We start from the raw sequence: 7,438 nt of genomic DNA, 5'->3' as shown, positions 1-7,438 counted from the left end.
AACCAATGGTTGTTCCATTGCATATTGTTGTCCTAAAGTCAGTAGCTCAGATTACCAGATACAAGCATGCTAGAGACTAAAATTAGACCCATGTCTATCACCACTAAACTAAAAGTCAGAATGGATCAAAGATCTAAATATTAAAACAGAAATACTAAATCCACTGGAAGAGAAATTAGGTAGAAATCTTGAAGACATAGGGGTAGGCAGAGAGTTCATGAGCAAAAACCAAACTGCACAGGAAATACTTCAATCAACTGGGATCTCATCTTATTGAAAAGTTTTTGCACATCAAAAGAAATCACCAATAGAGTAAAAAGAAAACCCATGAATTGGGAAAAAATTTTAGCCAACTGACCCTCAGACAAAGGACTTCTATCTAGAGCATATAAAGAATTTTTAAAAAATTAGGCCCCCAAAATTTAGTGTAAGTATTTTCGAGTGCCCTTTCCTACATGGGAGTGAAATTTATGAATGATGTAAAATATCACACAGTGATTTTGCAGAATTAATTTATTGCCCTAACTGTAAGGAGAAAGAAAGGAAAGGAAAGTAGCTTAAAATAAAATAATGTGTAATTTGGTATGTCAGTGCTTCTGTAGAATACCGTTTACAGACATAATGCAATAGTCAAAAGCTTTTTCCTGTTTGTGAAAATAGCAGCTCACATACTGGGAACCTAGGCATGTGTTACTCTCCGGCCTCCATGCGGACGGTGCTGCGACTAAGGTGGCATTCAGGAACAGTAAAGCACTCATGGTAAAGGTCAGGACAAAGTACGTACAGTCTTCTCTCAGTGTGCATGGTGAGTGCATTCCCATAAGAGTGAGTGTGTATTAAAACTTTGCAAACAAATACTTTGCGTTTATATAAAAGAGACTTAGGCCCTAGTCTCAGACAATTATAAATGGAGTTTACTTCTCTAAAGAATTCCTCCCTTAAGCAAAAATTGTGCAGAATAGAGTGCAATTCTGTGGGACTTTTTCAGGTTACCAAGCATCTTGGATCCCTGGCCATATCTTGTCCCTCAGTGATGATTAAAAGCCCTAAGTGCCCTCTGTCTGCTGGTGATGATGCTACCCTTGTTAAAAAAAATACTGTTTTGGAAGTTTTCACATAGAGATCTTACAGAGAGGAGGGAAGGCTCTGACCTTTGTTGTACCTAGATGTTTGCATTTCTTTCTCACCAAAAGTTTTGCTTTTGGTGAACATAATTTAATATTGATCTTAGAGGACAGTTAATAAAAGAAATACTAATCGCATGCCCTCTGTTCTAAAGACTATTCACTCAGAGAAGGCAAAAATGACCAAGGCCCAGACTCTGTACAGGGATGGGCTTTGCCTTTGAAAGATTTTTAAGAGAATGAGACATGCAGAGACTATAATGTAAGACTGCGTGCACATAAAGCCTGGGACTTCTGGACAGATGCAGAGTGTGAGGCTAGATGGACAGGGGAGGTAGAAATTAAACTATACCTTGAAGAACAGCAAGAAAAAACTCAGTGGAAAATAGGGAGAGTGGTCAAATAGCTGTGGAAGGGACCGTGGGCACCAAGAGGTGGAAATGGCAAATTGGAAGTTCAGGGAACTCTGTGAAGGTCTGTGTCTGCATCATGGTTTAAGGGAGGAGAGGGGACACGCAGGTGGAGAGACCGGAGGGGCAAACTGTAGAGGGCCTGGGAAGGAGGGGTGGGAGGAGGGTCGGGAGGAAGGGAGGGAGGGAGGGAGGAAGAAAGGGCACCTCCCATATTAATTCTACTCCTTGAGGAAGGGCCCTGCTCTCACGGGAACCCTCACTGCTCTGCGGTGTCTGCCCTGTCACCAATCTGCAGGCCGGGGGGCAGGGGTTGTGCCTCCTTGGATGGGGACACCGCCCGTGGCACAGTGCAGGCTCTGAATGATTCTTTGTTGGATGAAGGAATTTCTTTGAACATATCTCCCTGGACCGAGCTCTCAGCACAGGCTCAGGTTTGGGGAGCAGAAGTACTCTGAAGCTGAGGTGCCTGGATTCTTTAGCACAATGCTTTATATCTGGGTGAACCACTGTATGCTGAGGCCAGAAGAGGTGCCCGGGAGCCCAGAAACCTGGCCTCTTGGTGGACCCCTTTTATGCAATGAGGGGTCGGAGCCCCGTGATGAGTTGTGACCCTTGGAGCACCTACCTTCTCCTTCAGGTCACAGAGTCCAAGGTCACAACCCAAGCAGCACTCCTGTGGTGGCCACTGGTAGCTGGCAGGAGAGTCAGTACTCCTGCAGAGTCCCAGCCCCTCTGAGGGCACCGAGCCTGCTGGCGTCTGGGCCTCTGGGTGTGGCCAGGGTGGGCACTGAGCAGGCAGAGGGGAGGACACCTGAGGGAGTCCTTGCCTCCCGGGAGCTCCCAGTGGTGAGGCCAGGGTTGCCCTCCTCTCATTCCATCATTATCCAGAAGGGTCCTGGGCCCATGTGTGTTGTGGGTCACTCTGTTCCTGGGGCCAGGCCTGGGGAGGGAGCCAGAGGTGAGGCTTGGTAAATCCCCTCCTGCTTCCTCTTCTTCCTCCCCATCACCACCAGCAGCAGTGAAGCATCCCAAGTACTCAGGCCCTGTGGACGGAGCACAGGTGCATCCATGGCATCCTGAGTCCTCATGGCAATGCTGACGGGTCAGTTCCTCTTTCCTTCATGGCAGCCATGTCTAGTCAGGTCCTCTTTTCCACTTTATTAATGGGGAAACTGAGGGTCTGTGGGAGATGGGCTCCAGAGCATCCAGTGTTGTTGTGTGTCTGTCCAGTTTCCCGTTCGGAAGCTGTCTGTGGCTCCCCACTCACCACAGGGCAGTGTCCCAGGCCCCTGGGCTCAGCCCCATTGTGGCGGACTCCTGGCTGACACTGGGACCTGCATGCACTCCACAGGTGAGACACCTGTGCCCTTGGCTGCTTCACTCCCTCTTGGTGCTGCTGCTCTGCTCTCTTCCACCAGTGGGGGCAGCAGTGAGTGAACGGGTGACCGGACTGGATTTCCAAGGCTTTTCACAGCCATTATCTCGTTAAAACTCCATGCAACCTGTGCCAGAAGTTCTGTATTATCCTCACTACAAAGAGGAAAATGAAGCTGAGAGGGGGAAAGGGACCACTGGGGGAAGTCCAGGGAAGGCCCCAGGGCTTCCTATGAACAGCCCAAGACCCCAACTGAGCCTGGAAGATCCTTGGAAGGGGGCCCAAGGGTGAGGGGCTGCCCTACTGAACTTGGGGAAGTCCTGGAAGCTACTTGTTTCCAAGTCCCCCTGGAGGAGGAGGCAGCGTACATCAACCTTGGCCTAGGATATGCTGGGAATTCAAGGTGAGGCCTCCACATTCCCAGAGATCCTTCTGTGTTCTGACTGCAGTGTTTTCTGTCTCCATTCAACCCTCTCTCATCTGTGATTTTCTGCCCCACCATCCCCAGGCCCATTCTGACTGCCTCCCTCTGTTCCCCTCTGTCTCTCTTGGTCCCTTCAGCTCTGTCCTGACTCCCCTCCATCCATCTTACCACGCAGCTTTCTTCCTCCTTCCTTATCCCCTCCTGTGTTCCTCTTCTTGTACCCCTTAGTCACCATCTTGCTGACCCCTCCCACCTTCCCTGAGTCCCCAGGTCCCTGAGTTCCCTGGTCCCAGAGTCCCTTGGGAAGAGGTGAATAAAAGCGTCTGAGGAGCTGTAAGTTTCAGCCCTTTCTTGTCTGGAATGTGGATCTTCAGGTTGAACATTTTATCCCTTTCTTTTTGTGACTGATCAGGGAGAAATGGAAAATAAGAAAAAAGGAAACAGACGAACTGTTTTTGCAAAGGCAGAACCAACTGACATAAAAAGGGATTTTATGAAAACTCTCTGAAAATGATTTTGTTTTATGATGCCATAACGGTGGCCAGCCCTGCTGCCTTGGCTCACTGGCTGAGTGAGCAGCAGCTGGAGCCCATGCCCATGCACGCCCACGAGGCCTGGTCCCGTCTGGTTTAATTTCTGTCCCGCTGTGGTGGCCCTGGAAGGCGGTGAGGTGGGAGGGTTTCCTGCCTGGCTCAGAGAGCCCTGGAGCTCCCATCCGCTAGCCCAGTTGGAAGATCTGAATTTATTGTTCCCGTCTATCCATAGCCCAGATGTACCCAGGGCTTCCCACTCTGAAGTATCTGGCTAAGGTCGACTTGGATACCAACTCCTTGGCTGGGACCCAAAGGCCTCCCAGGGTTTGTGAATCGCCTGGGGTCTCATGCACAATAACCTTGGCCTCCAACGCCATCACTGAGTTTGTGGTCTCTGCCTGCCTGTGCCCACTTAGACATGAAAATGAGCCCCCTCTCTAGTCCCCGTTCCCAGCTCTTCACCAGCATGGAGACTGCTGGAGACTAGCAGGGCAGGTGGCCTTGGGGTTCTTATGGCTGAGTTGTGGAAATCACTACTCCCAGGTTTTCTTCCACAGAGGAGAGGCTGTTCTACCTCCCTCAGTTTCATTCTCTCTTCCCAGCGCCTCACTTCTTGCTAAAGTTTGGATTTTATTTTTTTCAGGACTGGGGATTAAACCAGGGCTTTCTCTGAGCTGCATCCCCAGCCCTTTTCAATTTTGAGACAGGATCTCCTTAAGTTGCTAAATTGCCCAAGGTGGGCCCAAACTTGCAACCCTCCTGCTTTAACCTTCTGGAGTGCTGGGGCTACAGGCATGTACCACTGAGTCTGGCCTATAGTTTGGATCTTAAGTGACCCACATGTTAAAAACTTGATCCTCAGCACTGTGATATTTGGAGGTGGGGAAACTTTAAGAAGCAGGCCAGATGGGAGGTTACTGGGGTGTGCCCTCAAAGGGGACTGTGGAATCTGGGCCCCTCCCCTTTCTCTCTTGTTTCCTAGACATAAAGTGAGTGGCTGTGCTCTGCCCCAAAGCAGTGGGATGGACTGAATGCATAAGTCCAAAGCCTTAAATCAATAATGGACTGAAACCTCCAAATCTGAGCCATATTAACTTTTGCTCTTTATAAGCTGATCTATCTCACTAATTTGTGATAGTAACAGAAAGCTGGCTCTTCTCTTCCTTCTGCCTCTCAAGTCCATTTTCTCATTCGCCACTTTCCTGTTATTGGGACATAGTACCCAACACCCATAATTTAAAAGAGGAAATGTTCAATTGGGCTCACAGTTACAGGGGATTTAGTTCATGGTCAGCTGTCTCCAGGGCAGAAGCAAAGCAGAGCAACGATGTTTAGTTCATGGCAACTGGGAAGCAGAGCAGGGGAACAACAGCCAGAAGAAGGGGCCAGGGAGCACATGTAGTACCCAAGGTTGCATCTCCACCACCCACCCGAGTTCACCCAGAAGTGTTCCTTACCAGTCTCCTGGGAGTTTCTTAACACAGTCAAGCTGACATCATGATTAATGATCACAACTTTCTCTGCTCTCCTTTCCAGGAGCAAAAGATAGAATTTCTCTTGTTGGTCATACAGAATATCATCCTTCCACCTCCTTGGAGATAGGAGAAGCTGGATTGCCTTCTGATCTTAAACCTGGGAGATGACTTTCCAAGGATGTTGCTCTTGCTAAAAGAAAGCTTAGTGCATACAATGTACCTATTTTCTTTCATGTGAATAAGGAAGCTAAAGTCCAGTGAGGGGTAGAGCTTGTCCAAGGCCACACAGTAGGTCAAGACCCAACGAGGACTGGGGGTCAGGGGTCACAGTCCACATTCCAGGAATCTGTTTGCTGTAGATACTGGCAGTGCCCTTGCAGGGACAGACTGTAGGCCCCTACATGTAGAGGTGAAGGAGAAGGGTAAAGACATAGAAGGAATGAGAAGCCAGTGAAAGAGTCAGAGACAGAGACTGACTGAGATAGCTAGCCAGCCTGGGGTGGGGTTCCCCCATGGGCATCTTTCCTCTTCACTGAGTGGACCTCCTAGCTCTGGGCTGGAAGCCATTTACAGAGTTGACACGGGGACCAACTCTAATGACCTCTTCTTATTTCAGGAGGCACTGGCTGTGAGCAGGGCTGAGGGGCTGAGCAGGCTCCAGGGCAGAAATGCAAACCCTCTGGGATATTAAGCAGACACTGGGGTTCCTCTCTTGCCACCTGCTGTCATGTGGAGAGCAGTTGTTATGGACTTAGAGGCATCCCTTGTCCCCTCAGTCACCCATCCGTTCTGTCTGAGATCCCATCCCTGAGCTAGAGCTCCTTCTCCAGGGAGTCCTGACCATGAGACTATGGCCTCCAAGAAAGGTTGGGTGTCACTCTATCCTGAGCTCCTGGGCAGATGGGTGTCAGGGGAGCATCTGGTGTGGAGGGGTTGTGCTGGGCCACTGCAAGAACATCACACCATTGATGTCACCCTGGAAGACCTTCGTGCAGTGGGGAGCAGGCAGGGCTTCTCCTCTAGAGCTGCATCCAGTTGTGTGGTGGGACAAAGCTCTGGGCATGGCTCTCCAGGCTGGGCCTCACTTGGGCCGTGCCTTCGCCTGCCTGGCCTGGGAATGCGGGTGTCAACACCTTCTTTGCTCAACTCACAGGCCACAGTTCACACATGGCAGCACAGAAAAGCTGATGAGAAAGGGAATCAGCTTGGCCCTTGACTACTTGTGTTCTTATCCTGGTTCCAGAATTTATAAGCTGTGTGATCATAGTCAAGTTACTTAATCTCGCTGTATCTCAGTTATTTCATCTGTAACATGGAGATAAGGATAAGCAGCTGTGAGAATTAAATGACTCAAGAATTAAATGGTTGGAACACTGCCTGATACATAATAAATGCTCAACAAATATTAGCTTTCAGTTGTATTACTAATACCCTTTGTGTCGAAATGGGGCTACCACACGCAGTCCCTATTGCTCTTAGTGGGACTCTGCAGAACTCACTGATCATGGCCAGTGAATTGTGCTGGTGAAAGCTTCTGGGCTTTTATAAACACAGACCTTGCCACTCCAAACTTTTCAGTGACCTGCTCTCCCTTGCCCTCAATTCTAGGGACTGTTCCTGGTAGAATTTGCACTTGGACACCCTGTGTAGACCCCCGGAGGTAACAGCTGAGGGATGCGGTGCTGTGACATAAAACATAGACTCTGTTTTGTCTGAAACCTTTGCTTCTCTTTCTTTTCTTCTTCACTTACTCATCATTCTTTCACACGTGCCCAGTCTGGACAGTGTCTGTACAGTAGATATCAGCCCCTGTGCTTGGGCTGACACTACAGAAACACATAGCCTTGGTCCTGGCCAGCGAAGCCAAGGGAGAGGGCAGGTGCATGCAGATCGGGTGTCTGCAACAGGCATGGTGCTGTGGGGATAGGTAGGGGTGACTACCTGGGCCTGGGGAGGTGGGAGGTTTCATGGAGGTGGTACTGCTGGGGCCGGGTCATGTAGGATGTATAGGAGCCTGGCAGGGCCAGGGAGCAGCAGGACAGGGATGGGCGTGTTGGGTGCACTTAGAGAGTTCAGGAAGAAGCTCTGGAGTAT

Source organism: Chinchilla lanigera, unplaced genomic scaffold (genome assembly GCF_000276665.1).
Source record: "Chinchilla lanigera isolate Chin_1 unplaced genomic scaffold, ChiLan1.0 scaffold00063, whole genome shotgun sequence".
Lineage (NCBI taxonomy): Eukaryota > Metazoa > Chordata > Mammalia > Rodentia > Chinchillidae > Chinchilla > Chinchilla lanigera.
This window is presented reverse-complemented; position numbering follows the sequence as displayed.